The following is a 24,712-nucleotide window of genomic DNA, read 5'->3' on the forward strand; positions in this document are numbered from 1 at the left end:
AAATCAAATTTGTTTTGATTAAAAACATTTTTCACTCATTGATTTTCACAGAGAAATAACAGGAACTAATCTAGCAGTAATCATTCATTTCACTTATTTGTGTCCTCATAACTTTGGAAGTCACATGGTCAACTATGGTCTAAATCCTTTCCTGTCCTAGTTTAGTTATAAAGACATGCCTGGTGGATAATTCACCAGAGTCAAAAAGAAACTCATTTATGATATTTACTGCCTTTTCCATTGGTGTCTGAGCGATGGTGTCTTCTTTTCATCATCAAAACAGGATTTTTGTCTGATTATATTTGTTAATCCAGCTTTGAAAACACATTTTTACATCAGCAATATCCACACCACATGTGTGAAAGAAGGAAATAAAGAAGAGAATCAAAAGGGAAATAGATATTTTGGAGTAAAAAATAAACTTTAGCTGTGTAAACCACTTTGATGGGCTACATGTAACCCTTACCATGCAGTTTTAACGCAAAGCTGTGGTTTGAATAGGAACACAGCCTCCTTGTGTTCTGGAGCTCCAGCTGGTCAGACAGTGATGGAGACGAGGAGGACAACATCAGACATGAGCAGAGACATGCTGATCAACACTGGATGATCTCACTGTGAGTCTAAGCTCTACCTCACTCACCTAACCTCGGCCGAACTGAGGTGTGTGTCGCCGTGGCCCGGTTTGGAAACTTAGCCGGTCTTTCTGGGCTGTGATTAATATACTGGTGCTGCTCTTTACCACCTCCACACCAGGCTGTCCTCACCTCCAATTAGCATGCTAATGAGCCTGCACGTGTGTGACTGTGTGTGTGTGTGTGTGTGTGTGTGTGTGTGTGTGTGTGTGTGTGTGTGTGTGTGTGTGTGTCACCTGACGGCTACTTCTCACTGTGCAGTATGAACAGAAAAGGGCTGGCATTTAGAAAAATGGCTGCTGCGCAGCTTACTGTGGATGTTAGTGTGTGTGTGTGTGTGTGTGTGTGTGTGTGTGTGTCTACATTTGTGTGTGCGAAACAGACAACACATTTCTGTATGCAGGAGCTGTCATGATGAAATTTTAGAGCCAAGTCCTAAAGTCTCAAGATGTGATACTGAAAGTCCTGCCTACTCATCTGCAAACACAATCCTGGGAGTTCATCATTAACTAAAACGGTTGAATGTGCAAGAAAAACAAGTAAATATTCTGAGATTTTTGCCACAAGGTCAGACTCGTGAGAAAAAAGTCCAAAAGCCAAAATATCTGAGATTTACTTTTATATTTTAGTCATGAAAATGTCTGATTCACCTATGTGGCAAAAACTTAAAACGTGTCCTGGAGCCAGCCACTAGGGGGTGCAGTGTGTTTCTTTGAGGCTTTTGTTGTGAAGGATGGAAAGAAGTTATTTTATTTCCTGTTGTAATTTAAAAACTGCACAGTGTTTTAATAAAAAAATATGCAGTGCTTGTAGTTTACCATGTAAACCAGAAGTCACAGTAAAATAATAATTTTTATGTAACAACATTTGTTTTTTTATCTTAATTGAGGTGAGTATCAGCGGGGGCTGTTAGTGAAAGGGTCTGTCTTTTTTTCCTGCTGAAAGTTGTATTTTACTCGTTTCTAGGACTACGTGGTGTCGCTGTTACCTCACAGCAAAACGTTTGCAGGTTTAAATCCCAGCTGAGGCCTTCCTGCATGGAATTATCATGTTCTATGAATGCATCCATGGGGTTTCTCTAAAAACACGGCCGTTAGGTTGACTGGAGACCCAAAATTGTCTCTAGGTGTGAGTGAGTAGGCGACTGGTCGTTTGTCTCTGTGATGGGCAGGAGTCCGATCCAGAGTGGCCCTCACCAGTGACTGCTGAAGATACATTCCACTATAGGAATGAATGGGTTGAGATGAGTGAGTGAGGGTTATCTGCTAAAGCCGGGCGTACACTGTGCGACTTTTTCACTTTTTTGAGCCGATTTTCCAGTCGTGCGAGAATCCACGACATCGGGGCGAGTTCTGCGCCGAGCGGTCGTGTAGTGTACAGGGGGTTACGAGAGGCGATTAACACCACGTGACCAGCTGCCGATCAGCAGTCGTGAGCTCGCACGGACTTCTGGCGTGTTTAATATTTCGCTCGTCCCTCGTGAGGGTATCGCACTGTTGAAGCGGCGCTGCGACCCAAAAAGTACCAGAACCGCTCACGGCGCATGCGCAATCCTGCATCAACGCCGCTCGCCGCTATTTCCCTAATAACACACGCTGTTCGTTTTTGTTTCTACACGTTTTTTTTACTCACAAAGATTGTCAAGAAAGCGTGTTTGTCGTGTTCATGTCGAATTAAACTGATCGCAAAACACAGATTTACTTTCTTTATTTCGTTTTCCTCATCCAACCCCCATAAATCCCCGTGTGTCCTCCTGCAGCACTCCCGAAGGACAACAGGCAAAACAAGACAAAAAAGTGTTGCGTAAAAACGGCTATTTTTAGCATATTTTTAGGGCCGACGTGTTGCTACCAGACGTACAGCGTGAGCAGTCAGGTCGCATGCGAGAACTGGGTCGTACAGTGTGAGCACATGACTCGTGAGATCTTCTCTGCGAGGAAGTCGTACAGTTTGAGCTGAAGCTGAGTGCTACGAGTGAAAAAGCCGCACAGTGTACGCCCGGCTTAACACTAATAGCATTTGTAGCTAGCTGTAGCACCTCTGATGCAACATGGGACACGTCCTGCGGGACATAAAATATTTCTACCAGAACAACCAGGTAATGCAACATTAAAATAGACTGAGTCTTTGAGCTTTCTGAAGGAGCACGTTGTGTTGTGATGAATAATGGAGTCTACTTAAGACTTAATTTATGATAAATAAAATGTTTTTTTTAATAGCATACAGGAACATTTAGTTAAGAAATTTTCAGCTTAATTAATTAAATAATTAATACATTTGTCTGTGTTTCTGCCCTCTGGACGCTCAGTATGCACACACTCACACGTGATCAGACACAGTGCGCAGCAGAGCTACAGTAACCTTTGCAGCAATCAGTTCTATCTGATGGGCCTCTTTAATTAACCTTGTAGGAAATTAATCCCAATGTTAAATGGACAAGAAAAAGATGTTTGATTACCACGGCGAACCAACTGGGACTTCTCCCTCTGTCTAATTGCCCAGGAAGTGAGAACAAGAGGAAAAGTAGCACGAATGAGAAACAGAAACTGATAGGGAGCGCGAGGGCGAGAGCGCGCAGCCAAGCGCCTGAAATCCAGCAGTGTCATTAGCGTCTGTGTGAATGTCAGTAAGTCCCTGAAGCACTGATAAGGGCTCACTGCAGAGGGACTTTAGGAGATGCATAGAAATGACAGAAGAAGGACTTCAGCAGCAAGTTGTTTTAATAAACAATAAACTAAGTTGGTTGAACATTAAACTGCATAATTAACAGATTTGGGGTTGATTAAAGGGGAAGTAGGCAGTTTTGGCTTGCTTTTAGCACCCCCAATGTCCATTTTTAGAATCGAAAGCAACATCTATCTGCTTGCTGAGCGTTTGTCTTTTTAACACCTTGATCTAGCAGCTGAAATGTCTCCCCAGCCTTCCTTAGTGTCTGCAGGAGTGATTCATCTCTAAATTTAACAAATCAGCTGCGTTCATGATCTTGAACATGCAGGAAACGTGCGGGAAGCAGACTGCAGCGCCAGGTCCTAACAGACCTAGCAGGCCTGCCACTCTCAAGTTGCAAGTGGAATATTCTGGCCACAGAGGGAGTTAGGGGCTGTGTGGCCTTTCATTAATCCTGTGAAGGGTCATTCTAACACATACTGGCACAAGGAAATTAGTTTAAAATGGGAAAATTTTGCTAAGTATCTCTTTAAACTCAAATGTTTAAAAAAACTCACTGGAGGGATTTAATAAACCCAGAGCAGCTGTTCTGTTCTGGTCCTGCTGGACCTGACTGCAGCCTTTGACACTGTTGACCATCACCTGCTACTGGAGAGGCTGAGAGACTGGGTAGGCCTGTCAGGAACTGCTCTGGAGTGGTTCTCCTCCTATCTGTCTTAGTGTTCCTTCTCTGTTGTCGTCTCCAAGTTTTGGTCCTCCACCACCTCCCTCACCCATGGTGTCCCACAAGGTTCTGTGCTGGGGCCTCTACTGTTCTTCCTCTTTCTGCATATCCTGAGCTCCTTTAAAGAAATCTCCTACCATTGTTTTGCAGACGACATCCAACTGTACATCTCCTTTAAGCCCCATGAGATGTCTAAGCTGCAGCTTTTACACACCTACTTAGAAGAAGAAGAAGAAGAAAATATCATTTCTATAGCACCTCTTAAGATAAAAATCACGAGGCGCTTCGACTTAGACTCTTAAAACCTGGATGGCTGGGAACTTTCTACAGCTGAATGAAGATAAGACTGAGATCCTTGGCCAGCTTGCTTCTCAGGAATCTGACCTTTGACCCAGCTCTCACCCTGGATTCTCATGTCAGTTCTCTTGTTCACTCTTCCTTCTTCATCTCAGGAACATTGTGCCATTCTGTCCTTCTCTGAACTTAAGACGTTTAGCACGCTTAGACTACTGCAACTCGCTTTTCAGTTTAAGACCATGGAGAGACTTCAGCCTGGGGCACATCAGAGACAGACATGTCGAGCCGTGGAAGTGCTGCGGTTTTGAGAAACACTTCTTGGAAAGTCGTGCGAAAGTCACAACATCACGCGGGCTACATTCAGTGGTGAGCCCAGAAATAGACCCACTGCAATCTGCATATGAAGTAAACATGGAGGTGGAGGACACGCTCATCTACCTGCAGCACCGGGCTCTGACTCAACTCAACATGCAAAAGGACTCTGTGAAAATCATATTCTTCGGCTCCTCAAGTGCTTTCAACACCATCCAGCCATGTTTACTGCAGCAGAAGTTGACGGGTGCAGGAGTGGATGAAGATCTGACTGCATGGACCATCAACTACCTCATCAATAGGCCACAGTACATGAAGCTGCAAAATTGTATGTCTAAGGAGCTATGTGCAGTACTGGAGCTCCACAGGGTACAGTGCTCTCACCCTTTCTCTTCACCTTCTTCCACAAATGTGGAATGACCTACCAAGCACTACCAGAACAGGGACTTCCTTTTCAATTTTCAAGAAACTCCTGAAGACCCTGCTCTTCAGAGAGCATCTTCTAAACTAGCACCTTGCCTGCACCCGTCCCCCTCTCTACTGTCCACTCCTTGTTCCCTCCTCACCATGATTGATGTCAAGTTGTTGTTGTTATTGTTGTTGTTAGCCTCAAGGGCAACATGCCGATTATCACTTGTAAGTCGCTTTGGACAAAAGCGTCTGCTAAATACATAAACAAACATAACCTTCTACACCTCGTCCTTCACCTACAACACCAGCAGCTGTCACCTCCAGAAGTTCTCTGATGACTCGGCCATTGTCGCCTGTGTGTCTGAGGGGAATGACGAGGAGTAAAGGTCAGTCATCACGGACTTTGTGGACTGGTGTGAGCATAACCGCCTTCGCTTGAACACCAGTAAAACAAAGGAAATGGTGATTGACTTCCAGAGAAACACTCCTCCTCACTCACCAGTAAACATCCAGGGAGCAGACAGTGAGGTGGTGGATACCTTTAAGTACCTGGGTGTTCACCTCAACCGCAAACTGAACTGGTCCAACAACACAGATGCTCTGCATAATAAGGACCAAAGCCGCCTCCACCTCCTGAGGAAGCTGAGGTCCTACGGAGTTAATTCCCAGCTGCTAAAATCCTTTTATCACTCTGTGGTTGGATCTGTTATCCACTCTGCTGTAGCTGTTGGGCTGCAGGCAGCTCTGACCGAGACAGGAAGAGACTGATCAAGCTAGTTCACAAAGCTAGCTTGGTTCTGAGCTGCCCACTGAATACAGTTGAGGAGATGTGTGAAAGGAAGATGTTGGGGAGGATTACCTCCATCTTAAAAAAAAAACGTCCCTGTGGGTACAAGTGGGGTGGTGCGGTGGCATCAGATGGCGTAGGCCAGACGATGCCCGCACTGCCCGCTCACCACAGCCATGGAATACACCTCATCAACACTCACTAACACCATAGTGGAGCAGGCGGAGGGAGACTAGGGGTCTTAGCACACCTCTGTTGTTGCTAGGCCTCCTGGGGCTGGAGGCTAGGAGGGAGATCTGGCCGTCTGGTTGGGGTCTGGGGTGGTGGGTTGCTGTGCTCAGCGTTGGGTGGGGGAGCCTGCTCATCAGCACCCCAGCAGAAAGGGTCAAACTCTGGTAACGGGTGATGGTTGTACCCCATGTGCAGCAGTACCGGGTGTGTATGGGGAGCATGAGGGAGGGAGTATGTGACTGTGATGAGTATGACTGTATATGTCAGGTGGGGCCTTTGACTCCTCCCCTCTCCTGGGACTTCTTTTGATGATATAGATCTTCGTCTCCCCTCCCCCTACCGCACCTGGTGTGGAGTGCGGTGCCTTGGTCTGCCTGAGTGTTCGTGGCTCCCGGGTCAGGGGGTTTAAGATTTTTGGCGTCTGCCTGATCAATCCCGGTGGCGGCCTGGTGGGATCTGGGTCTCTGCGCTCTGCTGGGTCCCCGGTGGGGGTGGTCGCCCCTGGATCCCGGGCTGCTGGGTCCCGGGCTCGGCCGGCTAGGGGGTGGGAGGCTGCGGGCGGGCCTGTGGGCTTGCCGCTGATATCTCTCTGCCGGCTGCTGGTTGCAGCTCCTTCAGGGCAGACTGAGACATCCCAGATGTAAAACAGAATGCTGCCGTAGGTCATTCATCCCTTCTGCAGTAAGAGTGTAATAACTCCTCAGTTTAACTGGTACTGGCATTATCCTGCGACACAATAACGCCAATGCAATATTCAATATGCGTTCAATACTTGTGCAATACCGTATTTACATAGTGTTTCTGTGTCTCTTGCTGTATGCTGCATAGTTCTGGAATTCAAGTTTTTAATTTTTTATTTGTGGTTTTTAGTGGTTGAAGGTTACAATACTAGCTTACTGCCTTTGTGTATATATACATGCACCTTTGATATAATTTTTCTTCTAATTATTCTATAGTGTTGGTGCTGCTGTAACATGGAATCCCCCCAATGTGGGATCAAAAAAGTCTCTTCTATTGTATTCTAAAACCTCCCTGAACCGTCTACAGGTGGTTCAGAACGCCTGTGCTCGGCTTCTGACCAAGTCCTCCAAACACACCCACATCACCCCGCTTCTCCTCCAGCTTCACTGGCTGCCAGTCAACTTCAGGGTTCATTTCAAGATTCTGGTTCTGGTCTATAGGGCCCTACATGGACAAGCACCATCTTACATTGGTGATCTTCTTAGTCCCTACACCCCCAGCAGGTCCCTGAGGTCCAGCGATCAAAGCCTACTGGTTGTGCAGCACCAGGCTAAAGGTCAAAGGTGACAAATCATTTGCTGCTGTGGCCCCCAGACTCTGGACCTCTCTCCCCCTGAGCCTGAGATCAGTGGACTCAGTGGTCTCCTTTAAAAAGCAGCTGAAGACTCACCTGTTCAGGCTGGCTTTTTTGTGACCTTCATCGCCCTCTCCTAGTTCTGCTCTTTTTACCAACTCCGCCTTTTCCACGATCCACTGATTTCCCTCTTTCCTATTCATTTTTTCTCTCCCTTTCCTTATATTTTTTAATCACAATTTTATTTTTGTTATTTGAACCATATCTTTTAATTTTTTATGTTATAAATGTTTTGTTCTTGTAAAGCTCCTTGTGATTTTTAGCTTGGGAGGCGCTAAATAAAATATTACTTTCTTTCTTCTTCTTTGTTGGATGTGCATTTACAAGTGATTCGCTTTTGGAGTCAACCCCATTAAAGATGGCTGACGCAACTGAATGACGTCATAAAACACAAAAATAGCTACAAATCAAAAACCATGAATGTAACTTTGACATAAAATTGCAAACAAAACCAGTGAAACATCTGCTTTAGAAGTCATAAAGACATTTAAGAGTTAATTATTACGTTTTACTCGTTAAACCTGAGGTATCTGGGATTTGTCGTGTGCATGCTGGCTCTCTCCCTGAAGTTTGAACAGGTGCTTCTCCTCTCTCCTCTCTAACCACTCTGGATCTCTGCACTGACCTCAGCTCTCCATGACTCATCTTGCAAGGTGCTGGCGGTGCGCTGTGATTGTCTGTGATGGCTATGGTCACTGGTGTGTGTCCACTTCCTGGATCCCAGCAGGTGTCTGTGTCCACAACCTGGGGGCACAGTGAAGAAAAGTCAGAAGTGGAGATTAATCATTTTTTGTGAAAGGAATATAAATAATGACGTTTCTGGGGTCAAAAACTGTCAGTCACCCGCACAAATCTCTGATCAGATGGGAGTTACTGCCCTTTATAACAGGACAGATGTAACTAACCACAACTGTAAAAAATATTTCAAATAATCAGAATTTCATGCAGAGAAACTGCAATGAGATTCATTTTTTGTAGGTTTGAAAAGCGTTTTGTGTGTGTGTGTGTATGTGTGTGTGTGTGTGTGTGTGTGTGTGTGTGTGTGTGTGTGTGTGTGTGTGTGTGTGTGATTGGCTGTCCCAAATAAATATTCCTTGTCTGATTAATTTTAGACTAGTTTATGTCATGAGCCCTGGCTGGTCTAAAGGATAAACAGTTTATACATCTTGATCGTGAATAAGGAGACAAAATGATATTTAAAATGTTTATTTTCAGCCTTTTTTAAACTCTTTTCTGCATAGCGTTTAGCTTCAGAGAACGCTTAGGCTAATGTAAAAAAACATAAAACTCTAGATGAAAATAAGCTTAACTTACCCAAGCAAGATAGCAAAATATACAAACCTACTAAACTGCTAATTGATGATTAGCTTGAGATCCAGGAAACAGGACCCAATCACAAGGGGGAAGGCGGAGACCAAAACAGAAGAGTTAATGCAAAAACAAACATCCACAAAGGGAATATTCCACAAGGTTTTCTAGAGAATTCTTGCATAATTTTACTCTTAGGAGCACAAACTATAGGCCATCATCTGTTTCTGTGGAGGATCACAGTGTAGGGAGACAGTTTATAGGCACTTTGTTATTGCTGGACGTCTTGGCTAGTTTAGGCTAACCGTTAGCATTAGCAACTTCATTTCCGGGCAGGAGCGTCTCAGGATCTGTCTGAGATCCGTCTCGGTGAGACAGATAATAGCAATCCAAAGTGCTTTTTATGTGTGATCTGACAATTGATCAACCATTGCTTATAAATTAAATACAGCTTAGCCGGTTAATTGCTGTGATCATAAAACACGTAAACGGCAGCACACAGAACTCACGAGGCAACGTTTTACGTGACGTTTACTTGCTGCTATGAGTAATAAGACAGAAAAAGCCACGCCAAAATAAGTTTAGGAAGCCCACTAAGAATTGTAATAAAAGCATTTAAAATAAATACCATACACAGTTGAGGAAACGTTGGTTTAAGTACCTGATATGAAGCGGTCGCTGCATAAGTGAAAACCTTTACTCTCGGGGTCCCACAGTTTCATTTTAGCCCGGTCACTAGCGCGTTTTATTACAATGATCCAACGTTTGCGGCGCTCCGGATCTTGGGGAATCCTGTAGATGGCTCATTCCTTATGTCGTCCGTGTCTGTTCTGCATCCTGGGGCACAACAGGAATCTACCATATCTCCTGTCTGATTGAGTTTTCTGACAATAACAAATAGTCCAGCTGCCGGCTTCTGCCTGCCAATATGGCGCCGTTTTGATTTGAACTGTTGCATGCCGGGAGAAGTGACGTCAGCTCCCGGAGCTCTATAACAGCACAGCTGATGTAAAACCACAGAGAGAGTAGGTGAACAACAAAGATCAGGACACTGATCTGACACCAATTAGCAGAGGTGTGACCAAGTCACTGCTTTGCAAGTCACAAGTAAGTCACAAGTCTTTCCAGTCAAGTCTCCAGTTAAGTCCAAGTCAAAGACAATCAAGTTCAAGTTGAGTCCAAAGTCAATGATGTGGAAGTCCAAGTCAAGTCCATCCAGGATCAGGCCTCTGCTGTCCAGAGCTCATCTGGAGTCTGTGTTGCATGCTTTCGTCCTGTCCCGTCTGGACTACTGTAACGCTCTGTAAGCCGGTCTGGCCCAGTGCACGGTTGCACGGCTCCAATTTGTACAGAACTCAGTGGCAAGGTTCCTGACAGGTACTAGATGCCGAGATCATATTACTCCTGTGCTGCTGCTCTGCACTGGCTCCCGGTGCAATATCGAGCTAAATTTAAGATCTTAACTCTTGTTTATAAGGCCCTCCAGGGCAGTGCCCCCTCTTACATTACTGCACTTTTGCACAGGTATGCTCCATCTCGGTCTCTTCGCTCAGCCGAGCAGGGACGTCTGGTGGTCCCCCGGTCGAAATATCGATCGAGGGGCTATCGTGCATTTTCTGTTTTGGCTCCAACTCTGTGGAAAGAATTGCCATTGAGCACTAGGCAGGCACCATCCCTTCAAGTCTTTAAGTCTCGCCTGAAGACTCATTTTTATTTGATTGCTTTTCAGCGCTAGGGTTCATTGAAATGCCCTGACATTATGGTTTTTAATTCTTCTTCTTTTTGACCAGGATGCTTGATCTTATTTTGTCCACCATTTGTTTATGATTGATTAGCCTTATTCCATTATCTCTCTGTATTTGCAATAATGCTTGCTTGTTATTTTATGATTTTATGTTTTTATCTTGCTTTTATGCCCAGGTACTGGGAATGTTTTTATGATGATGCTGTTCAGCACCTTGGGCTCCTGATAACGTTGCGGAAGGTGCTCTACAAATAAAATTGATTGATTGATTGATTGAAGTCCCAAGTCCTTAAATTTTAATTTTCAAGTCATAATCAAGTCGTCTGTCAAACTTGAATTTAATGAAAATGATAATAAATAAATTCCAGAAATAAAGCTTCTTAAAGCTTCATTTATTTGCTCAAACAAGCAGGAAGTGCAACTGATTATAAATGAAGAGCTGCTGCAGTTAGCAGTAAATCAAACCCAGAACGAAGAATGATTTATGATTTTTGTCCATGTCGTGCCACTTTTGTGCTAAAATATCAAATATGCTCAAATCACCATCAAATCAACAGAAGCAAGTCGATTCAAGTCGCAAGTCACTGGCGTTCAAGACCGAGTCAAGTCGTAAGTCTTTATAGTTTAGTTTAGTTTATTTCAAACAAAGAAAACATACATAATTTTTTTTAAAAATACCACAAACAGAAAAAATACATATCATCATCCCTTCTTCTCTGTTTGAAAAGGAGTAGGCTGAAGTAGGAACTTATATGTCCCTACCCCTTTATACAAGTAAGTTTTACTTGTTTACTAAATCTAACACAAAACCTACATTAAAACAAACAAAATGGTACAAGTCACCAAAAAAAAAAAACCCCACCAAACCATATGGAAAAAAAACAAAAAAAAAAAACATCTTTTTACAATTGATACAATTTACTTTTCCTGAGAATAAAGGACACCCACAGAAATCATCGATTTTCCACTATATACTTGTTCAGAATATGTTATAGATTTTTCCAAATCCACAGAACTCATTAAAATGATGACTCGAGTCTGACTCGTGTCCAAGTCATGTGACTCGAGTCCACACCTCTGCCAATTAGCATAAATGCCTTGATCAGTATGTGTGAAATCAGATCAAGTCATTTTGTTTTCTGTACAGCCATGCGGTAGAAATACCACCGTTTCAAAGCAGAAGACGTAGTGTTTGTGTTGTGATTAAACTGCAGTTTAACGTAATTCCTGTTGGTCTTCTTCTACTTTTACCTCCTGCTGAACAGAAGCAAAGGTCAGCGTTTTCTCTGAGAGGTTAGGATAATCGGCGTTGGTGCTTCCTGCTGCTGCGCTGGGGCATGAGAAGAGAGGTGGGGGCAGGGAGGAAGAGGACAAGGAGGAAGATGAGAGAGGCAGACACAGAAAAGGTGCAGCTCTGAGACGACAATGACAAATTGCCTCGTATTTATTTAAATTGTGCAACATGATCTTTTGACTGTGTTGTAATGTGTGTTTTCAGAGTCTGACCTCGCTGATGAGCCTAACAATAACAAGCTTGTAACGAGGAGAAGGCGAGACAATAAACTAGCGGGACGCCTGGTTGACAGCGCTGGTGTACAAACTCATTTAGAAAACAGACCCACCTCTGCCAAAAACATTCCAGATCCTGATTTAGAGAACATCCATTCCTTCCCTCTTCTTCCTGCTCTTGCACTAATTATTTACCCTTCATTCACTAATTTTCTAATTTTCAGATTTTGTTCTGAATTATCTGAGTTATAACCAATGCGTTTGTCTGAAATAAAAAAAACTACATTTTGTTCTTTTCTCCATAAAAGCTTCTTTCTGAATCAATCAATCAATCAATCAATCAATCAATCAATCAATCAATCAATCAATCAATCAATCAATCAAAGATACTTTATTAACCTCAGAGGGAAATTAGTTTCAGTACACACAATTCAGAGATCAGACATACATGGGCAAGACACATGACAAGAATTGGTGACTGTGGTCATTCACAACCCGAGTCACGCTACCTTAATAGAGATAAGAGGGTTACATGAGGGTTGGTTCAGGTGGGGGGTGGGGGGGGGGGGCACTTCACAGCTACCCTCCACCAGGAGGGCAGCTTTGCTCTGCAAAAAAACACCTCAGACAGAAATGCAACAGACTTCAGACAACACAACATAAGTGTCCACTAGGTGGGGTGGTGGGTTGGGACTATCCCCACTTCAGTTCCTGCAGCCACGATGAGCAGCGCATGTCACCTCAGTGTGGATGGGGGAGGAGCATTGAGGGTTGGAGGGTTGCAGTGACCCTGGAACGTTTCAGTGGCCTTCCCGCAGTCCCGCCCAGGCTGGGAAAGGAGACAGAGTTGAGTTACCATAGCGACGGCACATTTCACATATCTTCTGAGGGGGGGAGCCTTGCAGGCTCAAGGACGCCAGATTCCGATTAGAAATTGTTTTGGGGCCAGACAGAGATAATTTCCTCTCTGTCTTCAAGTTTGTTGGTCCTCAACCTCTCAAAATCCCAATAATGGACGTTAATCTATCCCAATCCGTGCTGATTCGTCCACTCTATCCTTGATGGCATCCATCTTTTGTGCCAAAGAATGAAACTCGGCCAAAGTCCCAAGCTTACGATTCATCTCAACAATTATTTGAGTCTGTGAATTCACAGCACGGTGCAAACCATCTCTGAGCTCCAGGATCAGGCCAATATTCCTCGACAGCTTGTTAATTTTCCGGTAAGCCAGGTAACCTCCAAGGCCAATGAGCAGGAAACCCGACACCAACACCACGAATATCCACACGTCTTCAGAGTCCTCCACAGACAGCTGAGATAAACAAATCAAGTTCCACTGTTTCCAGGAGTCCATGATGTCAACTGGGTCTGTCCCGGAGGGGCATCTGGGAGCCCCTTCTCCCGTTCTCATTGTTAAAAAAAACTTTTATCAATCGCGTTGAGAGACCAGCTGACGAGATCCATTTTAGTGAATTTCAGTTTCCAGAAAAAATGCAGAAGCAGCCGTGCACCCGGCACACACAGACAGACAAAGGCCTTGAGGATAAGATATGGAGGAGAGGAGGAAAAAAGCGTCTGCACCCTCCAAGAGCCTCTATTTGGAGAAATGCCGTTTACTCCCAACAGGATCAGCACGCTAACAGCTAGGGAGTGTACATTAAAGGGATACTGTCAAACTTTTTCATATTTTACAATCATTTTCATGAGCCGGTATGTGCTAAAATTACCCTTTACATGGTGAATGCAAGACCACCCAGCCCCCACCTCCTCCTGTGGCCAGAATGATCCATTTGCAACTTCACACTGTTGGGAAAAAAAAATGAGCTGATACCTGGTGCTGCAGTCTGATTCCAGCATGTTCGCTGCAAAGGGCTATGATTTATCATTTGTCTAAGGTTTGGTTTATGCTTCTCCGTCAGCTCCACAAGGGACAGACACGCACGGATTGACGGAAGCGTTTTGCTTTCATACTTCTCCGTCTCCTGGAGAGTGTTGCAAAGCAATTCCCCGGCAGGACAACAGAGGGCGGTGCGCTGCAGTGTCTCCAGGAACGGTGCACCAAAAAAAAAAAGTATCGGTCCAAGATAGTGTGTTTATATTGTGTTTTTGTGTATATAAGAGACTTTTAACACGGACATATCTGTCTCTCATTCTCCTCCACCTCTTCATGCGCTCCCCACCTCTAAACCCACGTTTCCTGTCATTTCCGTCCACAAATAAAACGCTTGCTGCGCATCTTTTCACTCCTCCAGTCACGGGAGAATTAAACGTTCATATTTTTAGAGTTTTTTCGCGAGGTATTCTTCAAGCTTCTCCATGTCTGCCGCTAGTTATCCTCGGCTCTCTTTGCAATGGCAGCGCTGTAAACAACAGCGGCGTCCTGACCAATCACAAGCTTATGTAATCCGTTTTGTTCGACGGATTTTAAAAAAGTGGGCTCGACTCCGTACGTACTTGCGTGCCTGCCGGATCCCTACGCAAGGACGGATAATGGCGTTGTGTGTGCTCCGCACTGACGCAGACGGAGAAGCATAAATCAGGCTTTACTTTCCACCAGAAGCATAAGCAACGTGCAACAACACGGCCGTGGTGGCACGTTCTCTTCCTACTGGGAGAGTTTCAGATGCACAGCACCGGCAAAAGCCTTCACCAAAGCTGGCTCCACCAATCCCCTATGATTCTGCAGCAAATATGAAGCCAAAATGGAAGTGACAACAATTGCAGTTCCACCCTCATCCACTAGGGTCTGGCAGCAGAAAAGAGCACATCTTCATTGACTCCCATGTTAAAAATGTCTATTTCACAGCAGAAATAAACATGTTTACAGCCTGGTTCAAACAACCATTTTAGGTTTAGTAGATCTTTCAGTACTTTATTTTGCTGGTTGGGGGGAATGCTGTGTCATTTAACCGTACATGTTAGTGGGGATGCATAAGAAACTTGAGCGGGTGCCCAGCTTCTCCTGTCTCCTGCCTGAGAGTAGCAGGCGGCTGCCCGCTCCCATTTTCCGGGGCAGCCGAGCCGACTCCGAAGCGAGGCTGTACTCATGCTGGATCTCTGAGGGAAACCACAGAAACACTGCAGCTCTTTTTGTTGACGCTGCTTCACTTTTGAGACGCTCCGCATTTTTCTCGCTGAAAACACCCGGGAAAACGCCGTTAGCTTCAGGTTATTATGTAGCTAATGTCCCGCTGAACTCCAGCTCCCGGAGAAGGGACTGTCATCAACAGCGGACACGCAGATCTTTCACTGCAGTGGACCAGCTAAGCCCGACATCCTCAGTCAGCTAACCTAGTTACGATTTTGTTACTAACCAGGCCGGAGGTGCCTTTAAGTTGGAGTCACTCTACCGCGTTTTTCTTGCTGAAAACGGCCAGAAAAACGGTGTTAGCTTCGGGTTAGCATGTAGCTAATGTCCCGCGAGCAAGAGCTGATGTAAAAGGCCACGGTGCCCGGCTACTATTGCAGCGGTCTGAGGCTTCGCTTGTAATTTAACAGTCCCAGTTCATAGTAGACCTCTACAGGCGATCAGCATGGCTACAGCCTCACACTGGAGCCAGTCTGCCGTGCGGATGGGATATCTTGGGCCAAGGAGCTCTTCTTAGCTTCTTGGGTTAGCCAAGTTAGCTCATAGCTTCACTGGTTCATTTGTTCCCACCTTGTTCCAAATGTGACAGCCCCACCCTCTTTTCTCATTTTTGGATTGCCTGGGCATGACGAGGCCTGTGACACGGTCAAAATGGCGGTGGAGGGAACCTCCCATTTGGGCACAAAAACGTTGCATCATTGTAATAAAACGCGCTAGTGACCGGGCTGAAATGAAACTGTGGGATCCCGAGAGTAAAGGTTTTAGCTTATGCAGCGACCGCTTCATATCAGGTACTTAAACTAACGTTTCCTCAACTGTGTATGGTATTTATTTTAAATGCTTTTATTATGATTCTTAGTGGGCTTCCTAAACTTATTTTGGCGTGGCTTTTTCTGTCTTATTACTCATAGCAGCAAGTAAACGTCACGTAAAACGTTGCCTCGTGAGTTCTGTGTGCTGCCGTTTCCGTGTTTTATGATCACAGCAATTAACCGGCTAAGCTGTATTTAATTTTTAAGCAATGGTTGATCAGTTGTCAGATCCTGGGACGTATTTTTGGGGGGGGACGGGTGGGACATGTCCCCCCCACTTTTTCAAAAGGCAGTTTTGGTCCCCTGCACTTTTTTCCGTCCAAAAACAATGTTACGCTCCATTAAATGGATTTGGTTGAGCACTAGGACCGAAACGGAAACCGCTTTACTATTAGACCCGCCCAAAAGCTAATCTATTGGCTCTGCTGATACTTGCTAACGTATTATCGGCTGTTGCTGCTGTCACTCAAGTTGTAAACAGTCAGAACGTTGGTTACGTATTGTAACCCCAGATTATATGAGTCTAGTCGCAGCCCTTAAGCTAGCTGCTATTGGAAGGATGATCTCCGCATCAGCCAATCATGAAGAGCTTAAATGTACGCCCACCAATAGTGGGCCCCCTCGTGGTATATAACCGCAGTGACCCCACTGCTCACCTCCAGTGGCTCTTATTCCCATCATAACCAGTGGGGCCAGTGGCTTAAGGGCTGCGACTAGACTCAGAATCTGGGGTTACAATACGTAACCAACGTTCTATTTCGTCTAGTCTTAGCCCTTAAGCTAGCTGCTATTGGAATAAAGCGCAGCTGGATGGGTTTACGCCCCACTGGTTAACACAACCAATGGACACACCCAATCAAATCTCCTCTAGTGGGGGACGTTCAGCCTCAGACCAGGCCTAAAGACTGAGGCAGGCACGATAAGAGAGGGGCCCCCACTAAAAAACATCATCCACAAGAGGATAAAATCCATCTCAGCAAGGCCAATGAGGTGCCATAAGCATTCATTTAGCCTGCTGGGGTCCAAGCACTGAACGAGTGATGGATCCTGAAGACACATCTCGTAAATAATAACGAGTAAAGGAACAGGGTGAAGCCCATGAAGCAGCCTGACAAATGTCTTCCATTGACACACCACTGAGGAGCGCCATAGAAGAGGAAATCCCTTTGGCTGAGTGAGCCCTGAGTGCCCCAGGGGGATCCCGCCCTGATGATGTGTAAGCGAGGGAAATGGCGTCACACAGCCAGCGTGAAAGACGCTGGGCCGACAGCGCCTGACCAAGGGAAGACTCCCTGTAGTGCACAAACAGGTTTTGTGAGCGACGAATCCCTGAAGTGCGTGACACATATCGTGCAAGCGCGCGCACCGGGCAGAGAAGGTGAGAAGCCGCCTCCTCCTCAGAATTATGGGGAGGAGGAAAAAGTCCAGCCAATGAAATTGACCTGGATTTGAAGGAAGCATTAATGCTTTTGGGCACAAAGGCTGGGTTGGGGCATAAAACAGCAGACCCGCCATCCTCCCGGATCCTGAGGCATGCGGGAGCCACTGAGAGGGCGGTTAGGTCACTCACTCTCTTAACTGATGCTAGCGCCAGCAGCAATGCAGTTTTAAGCGACAGGAACTTGAGTGAGACCTGGTCCAAGGGTTCAAATGGAGCTTCAGATAAGCCGTGCAGAACCACCGTTAGATCCCATTGGGGAAAAAGCGGGCGGGACACAGGTCTGTTCCTCCTGACACCTTTTAGAAAACGTTTTGTGAGGGGATGATTGAAAACAGATCTATCTCCAAACCCTTGGTGACAGGATGAGATAGCTGCAGCATATGTCTTAACAGTGCTGAATGCGAGGCCCCTGTCCATCAGTATCTGCAAAAACGATAGAACATCCGCCAGCTGGCAGGAGAGCGCTCGAACATTTCGCTCTGCGCACCAGTTCTGGAAAGCTGCCCATTTAGCAGCGTAAGAGGCAATGGTAGAGGGCGCCCGCGCACTCTGAATCGTGGCCACCACATCATGCGGCAGCCCAGAAGCCTCTAAGCGTGACCGCTCAGCGGCCAGACCCACAGCCGTTGGCCTATTTCCGGAGGATGTTTGATTATCCCATCCGCCTGGAGAAGGGCGTCCGCCCTCCACGGGAGCCTCCACGGGGAGCCGGACACTAGCGCTTGCAGGTCCGGAAACCATGACGCGGACACGCGCCTGGGAGCCACCAGAATCACCGAGAGCTGTTCCGACCGAATTCGGTCCAGGAGACGGGGAATCAGAGGGACTGGTGGAAACGCGTAAAGGAGCGTTCGAGGCCAGGGCTGGTGTGAGAAGGCATCCGCCCCGAGCGGGGGTCCGTCCCGGGGACTCAGGGAAAACCACAGGCGACACTGAGCGTTTTCGCGAGCCGCGAACAGATCCACAGACAGTTCCCCGAACCTGATCCAGATCTGTGATATCAGTGCAGGATGTAGACGCCAGTCGGAGTCGCGGGGTCCCCCTCTCGACAGGATGTCTGCCGCTACATTCAATACCCCCGGAATGTAGATGGCTCTGATGGACAGCAGGTGGACATGTGCCCAACACAGTAAATCTGTGGCGACACGCAACAGTGGGAGGGATCGAACTCCCCCTTGGCGATTTATGTAGGCTGCCGCTACCCGGTTGTCTGTGTGAACTTCGACATGACGGCCCTCGAGAAGGGCAGCGAAGTGTCTGATCACATTCCTCACTGTCATAAGCTCCAACACATTTATGTGCTCGTGCGTGTGGGAGGGCGATCTGCCACCGTATGGGACAAGCACGTGCCCCCCCACCCCGACAGTGACGCATCCGTAAACACAGATACGTGTGACGCAGGACGTCCGATGGGAACCCCGCGTGAGAGGATGCAGGGGTTCCCCCAGTGAGCGAGGTCCCCGCCCACTGAAGGGGGAATCCTCAACATACGTCTCTTCTGACGTATTGGGTGTACCCGGAGGCAGACGAACCAGCGTTGCAAGCGCCTCGTGCGCAGCAAACCTAGCGGCAATACTGAATGGGCTGCGGACATCATGCCCAGGAGTTTCATGACTAACCGGGCTCTCACGATCTTGCGGGGTTGAACACGGGAGATCACCGTGGAGAGATCTGCCGCTCTTGCAGGCGACAAACGTGCTCTCATTAGGGAGGCGTCCAACTCCACCCCGAGATACACAATCGACTGGGATGGAAGGATGGAGCTCTTTTCCCAGTTTATAGAAAACCCTAGGGTTGACAGATGCTCTGTCAACCTCCTGGTTTGCCGTGACGCCTCGTCCTCGGACCGAGCGCATAGGAGAAGATCGTCCAGGTAAAATAAGACCCTCATTCCCTCCGTGCGCAGTGGCTGCAGCGCGGTCTCCAGACATTTGGAGAAAGTGCGCGGGGCTAGCGAGTAGCCGAAAGGGAGGCGATTGAACTGATATTGAACTCCCTTGAACGAAAAACGCAGAAACTTCCGGTGGTTTGGAACTACTGGTATGTGGAAGTATGCGTCTTTCAGGTCGATTGACGTGAACCAATCCCCGGGGCGCACATATTCCAGGACTTGTCTCATCGTTAACATGCGGAAATGCATTACTGCTATGGAGCAGTTGAACAGGGACAGGTCGAGAATCGGCCTCATTCCTCCCGACTTCTTCGGTACTATGAAGTAGCGGGAGTAGAAACCCGAGAGTTCTTGTCCGCGAGGGACTCGGGAAATAGCGTCCTTGGACAGAAGTTCCCACAGCTCCAGCTCTAGGGCCTGAGACTGTACTTGCGATGTGAACGTCGTCTCCACGATCCCGTTGAAGGGAGGTGGAGTGGCCTGAAAATGAAGTGTGTGACCGCAATGAATGGTGTCCGAAATCCATTTGCTCATGATACAAAGGCGGCGCCACTCGTGCGCGCGTTCCGACAGTGGACGCGTGTGCGCGGTCACGTGAACAACGTCTGAGGGTTGTGCATGCGCCCTTACCGCCGTCGCCCGTACCAGAGAACTGGGGGCGACCCATGGAGGGCTGCGCTCGAAAGGGCGAGTGCGAAACAGCTGGAACAGGCTGGTCCACACCGCGGAGCGTGGAGTCCGAGAGTGAAGGACAAGTGGGAGCCGAGCCTGTGCACGGGGGCGACAGAGTGCCCGCGGATGAAGCCGCGCACTGTGCCGCCGCGCGTGGTCGAGACAGCGACATGACATCCCGCCCCACCCAACGGCGTGGGGAGAGCGGGAAGAGTTGGGCCTGGCCGGATGCTGGGGCCGGAGCGCAAATGGAGCGCACCCTTACGGCTGGCCGTGTATTATGACTACCTGCAGGAACATGTGTGCGTGCAGCAGTGCTTGGTGTGGGGAACATGTGTGAAAACTCGGCAGAGGATTCTGCGGAGGACTGTAGGATTGAGCTCTTTGAGTGACGTTTTTGGGGTTTTATTTCAAAACCAACAACATCAGAACAATCAGTAACACACACATTCCCCCCAAAGAGTCACTTCCGTGGCTGCTTTCGGCGAGGCTCCTGCACCTGGGACTGCCAAGACGGCGTCTGCTGGCCCCGCCGGAACCGTTGTCCGCCATCTCGCTGGTCCCGCTGATGTGGAGCCGAAGCGGGAGGCTGGCTCCGTGGAGCGGGCGGTGCAGCTGGACGTCTGAAGCTTCCGCGCCGTTCGTCCCATCCTCTGGCTGAACGGCCGGAGTGCGAGGCTGACCGAGGGTGAACCAGGTCTCGCACCGTAGCCGATAGTTCGGCCGTCTTCTGAGCCCTCTCAATGACGCCCCTAAGATGGGGACCAAACAGAACATCGGTGGTGATGGGGCCATCCAGCATCTCCCTTTGCAGATGTTCCGGAATGGAGGGCAGGGCCTTCAGCCAGATCGCTCGCTGGATGAGGGTCTGCCAGGCAGCGATGCGAGCAGAACCGGTGAGCACAGCAGCACACAGATTGAGGATGGCATCAGCAGTCTTAGTTATGACGGCTTTCGACTCCTCGGGAGCTTCCAGCTCCTCCATCATCTTGGAGACGCCGAAGGCAAGAAGGGCGATGTTATTCCCTGCAGCGCCGGTCTGAAAGGCACACTGATGTGCGCGGTCGGTGAGCCGCGTCAGCAGCTGGTCATGTTTTGAAGAGGGAACAGCTCGCGGGCCAGCGAGGTGGTTCTTGGCGCCGAACAGCGAGGCCAAATCCGGCTCTAGTGGAGGAACGGACGGCCAGCCTTGGTCGGAAAACCCCTCGACCTTGGTGATGGGCGCATATGTGGAGACTGGCGCCTTGAGCTTGGCAGGCTTGGAGAAGGCGGCAGACCAGCAGCTCATAGCAGCGGGGAAGCGCGGCCAGACAGGGTCTGGACAGCGTGTCTGAGTTGCCCCGAAAATTCCCGCCAAATCATCTGCTTCAGGCAGGGCCGGTTCTGGCACAGCTAGCCCCTTGCGGGCTGCTGACGCAGAAATGATGGCGGGCAGCTCCTGGACCAGTGCTCTTACTGCTGGCAGGGAGGAGCGAGAAGCCACTGGGGCAGAAGGACCCGCTGAGCGAAGCTCGTCGACCTCCGTTATGTCTAGGAGGGATGCCGCCTCATCGTAGTTTTCGCTGTCAGTGACGTCATCCAGCCGGTTGAAGCCAGCCGGCTCCTGACCGGCGTCGAAGAAAACCAAAGCCTTGTCCAGCGGGTAGGAGTCAGCCACCGGAAATTCTTCGTCGGCGGCGAGAGTGAAGTACTCGACCCGGCAAATCTTCTCCGCCACGGGCAGAGCGGCACAGAACGGGCACGAGGCCTGCGGGGTCAAGGCCAGGCCAGCGTGGTGAGCCCCGAGACAGACCTCACACTTAGCGTGCAGGTCGCCGCTGGAAATGGAGCCCGTCTGGCAGGTCGGGCAGGGTCTGGTGTCGCTGGACATGGCTGGTAAGTCGTCTTCGGATAATTTGCTCTTTTGAGATAATATTTGCTCTTTAATAAAGCTCTCAAGCTTGGCATGAAGAGAAAAAGGAGGTGAGCAGTGGGGTCACTGCGGTTATATACCACGAGGGGGCCCACTATTGGTGGGCGTACATTTAAGCTCTTCATGATTGGCTGATGCGGAGATCATCCTTCCAATAGCAGCTAGCTTAAGGGCTAAGACTAGACGAAATAGAACGTGCTCACGTTGTTTTGCTAGTTTGGAGCCGCTAGGGAACACCGGTACTGAGTCACATCGTCAACTAGACGCTGTGTAATATCAGAGCTCAGCTCAGCTTCCATTACATAACATTTGAATAAGTGTTCATTTGTGAGTCTTTGGTGTTAGCACAGCCAGGAGGCAGCATGTCAAGAAAACGAAAAGTGGATATAAGAGACTTCTTTCAAAGTCAAAACGTAAGTTGGACATGTGACACCCCTGCATTAAGCTCAGACTCACCTCCTCCTTCACAAACATACTCAAAACTAACTTTTACAAACTCATCTCCTCCACATAACTGACTCCTCAGACACAATTTATTCGTATTATTATAATTATTATTTTATTATTATTACTATTATCATCATAATTATTATTACTAGTAGTAGTAGAAGTGTAACTTCAAAACTTTTATCATTTAACTTTATTGTAAACTTATCTATTGCAATGCATATTTTCACATTAAAAAGCTCTGAAAAATGAACAGTATCATCATCGTCAACAGATTTTTTTAAGCTTAATGTCAAAGATGTACACTTTTCATTAGATTTATCTTATTTTTTCCATTTATTTTTTGTGTGTTGAAATGCAACAACTGTTTAAACACTTTTAAGGGAAAAACATATTTAATATGTTTTTATACACTCAAATGTTAGGGTGATGATCATGTGTAAAACATTAGTTCAGCATGTCCTCTAACACAGCAAATGAACAAACGGCCAGATCTCAGGAGGGACCGTTTATGTATAAATAATTTTTATACTTTTGACTAGGCCTGGGAAAGTAACAAATTTTGCTGGACGATATTTTGTCCAACAAATTGTTGATGATAAACGATATCATTGTCAACATTATCTAGACCAAAATAACCACTAATATAATGTTAATATATCATAATAATGCAAGTACACCCTTTAAAATGCAACAAAGAAACCTTCATTTAACATTGAAATGTCCAGAACCAGAACTTCTAAATGAATAAAAATAACAAACAAAAATTAAATAATAAAAAGAATCTCACTCCCTGTTAGAAAATGTTGCACATAAAACAATAAAAAAAGACCCAAAACAATAAATACAATGGCCTATCCATTGTCTCTCACCCGGGTGAGAGGCGGAGGGCTGGGGTTGGCTTTTTGTTAGCCCCGAGACTCTCTGCCTGTGTGTTGGGGTTTACCCCGGGGGACAAGAGGGTAGCTTCCTTGCGCCTTCGGGTCGGGGAACGGGTCCTGACTGTTGTTTGTGCTTATGGGCCAAATATCAGTTCAGAGTACCCACCCTTTTTGGAGTCCCTGGGACGAGTGCTAGATAGTGCTCCATCAGGGGACTCCATTGTCCTGCTGGGGGACTTCAATGCTCACGTGGGCAATGACAGCTTGACCTGGAGGGGTGTGATTGGGGGGAACGGCCCACCTAATCTGAACTCGAGCGGTGTTTTGTTATTGGACTTCTGTGCAAACCGCAGTTTGGCCATAACGAACACCATGTTCGAACATAAGGATGCCCACCGGTACACTTGGTACCAGGGCAGCCTAGGTCACAGGTCGATGATAGATTTTGTAGTCGTATCATCTGACCTGCGGCCGTATGTTTTGGACACCTGAGTGAAGAGAGGGGCGGAGCTGTCAACTGATCACCACCTGGTGGTGAGTTGGATCAGATGGCAAGGGAACATGCCGCGTAGACCTGGCAGACCCAAACGCATAGTGAGGGTCTGCTGGGAACGCCTGGCAGAAGAACCTGTCAAGACGGTCTTCAACTCCCACCTCCGGCAGAGCTTTGACCACGTCCCGAGAGCAGTGGGGGACATTGAGTCCGAGTGGGCCTTGTTCCACTCTGCGATTGTCGAGGTGGCTGTTGCTAGCTGTGGTCGTAAGGTGGCCGGTGCCAGTCGTGGTGGAAACCCCCGTACCCGCTGGTGGGCACCAGAGGTTCGGGGAGCCGTCAGGCTGAAGAAGGAGGCCTACAGGGCGTGGCTGGTCTGTGGGTCTCCGGAGGCAGCAGACAGGTACCGGATAGCCAAGCGGGGTGCAGCAGTGGCAGTTGCCGAGGCAAAATCTCGGGCGTGGGAGGAGTTTGGTGAGGCCATGGAGAAAGACTATCGATCGGCTCCAAAGAGGTTCTGGCAAACTGTCCGGCGCCTCAGGAGAGGAAGGCAGCAACTCGCTCACACTGTTTACAGTGGGGATGGGGAGCTGCTGACGTCAACTGAGGCTATAGTCGGACGGTGGAAGGAATACTTTGAGGAGCTCCTCAATCCCACCAATGCGCATTCCGAGGAGGAACCAGAGCTGGGAGGCCTGGGGATGGACTGTCCGATCTCGGGGGCAGAAGTTGCTGAGGTAGTCAAACAACTACACAGCGGCGGAGCCCCGGGGGAGGATGAGGTTTGTCCTGGGTATCTCAAGGCTATGGATGTTGTAGGGCTGTCATGGTTGACACGTCTCTACAACATTGCGTGGTCATCGGGGGCAGTTCCTAGGGAGTGGCAGACCGGGGTGGTGGTCCCCATCTTTAAGAAGGGTGACCTGAGGGTGTGTTCCAACTATAGGGGGATCACACTCCTCAGCCTCCCTGGAAAGGTCTACGCCAAGGTACTGGAGAGGAGGGTCCGATCGATAGTTGAATCTCAGATAGAGGAGGAGCAATGTGGTTTTCGTCCTGGCCGTGGAACTGTGGACCA

General features: G+C 47.8%; 1 protein-coding gene across 3 annotated transcripts in view; it reads right to left on the reverse strand.

The window, feature by feature from the left end:
• Window positions 1-24,712, reverse strand: part of LOC107383029 (probable RNA-directed DNA polymerase from transposon X-element) — a 111,094-nt gene that overhangs the window by 64,207 nt on the left and 22,175 nt on the right. For 2 of the 3 annotated variants that reach the window (XR_011519691.1, XM_070548999.1), the window contains exon 3: window positions 8,062-8,180. The gene's annotated coding sequence lies outside the window, so the exon portion shown is untranslated. Of the gene's footprint in view, window positions 1-8,061; window positions 11,819-24,712 lie in introns of all 3 variants that reach the window. The other variant, XM_070549005.1, reaches the window with a different exon arrangement.

This window comes from Nothobranchius furzeri, chromosome 1, assembly GCF_043380555.1.
Source record: "Nothobranchius furzeri strain GRZ-AD chromosome 1, NfurGRZ-RIMD1, whole genome shotgun sequence".
NCBI classification, from domain to species: domain Eukaryota; kingdom Metazoa; phylum Chordata; class Actinopteri; order Cyprinodontiformes; family Nothobranchiidae; genus Nothobranchius; species Nothobranchius furzeri.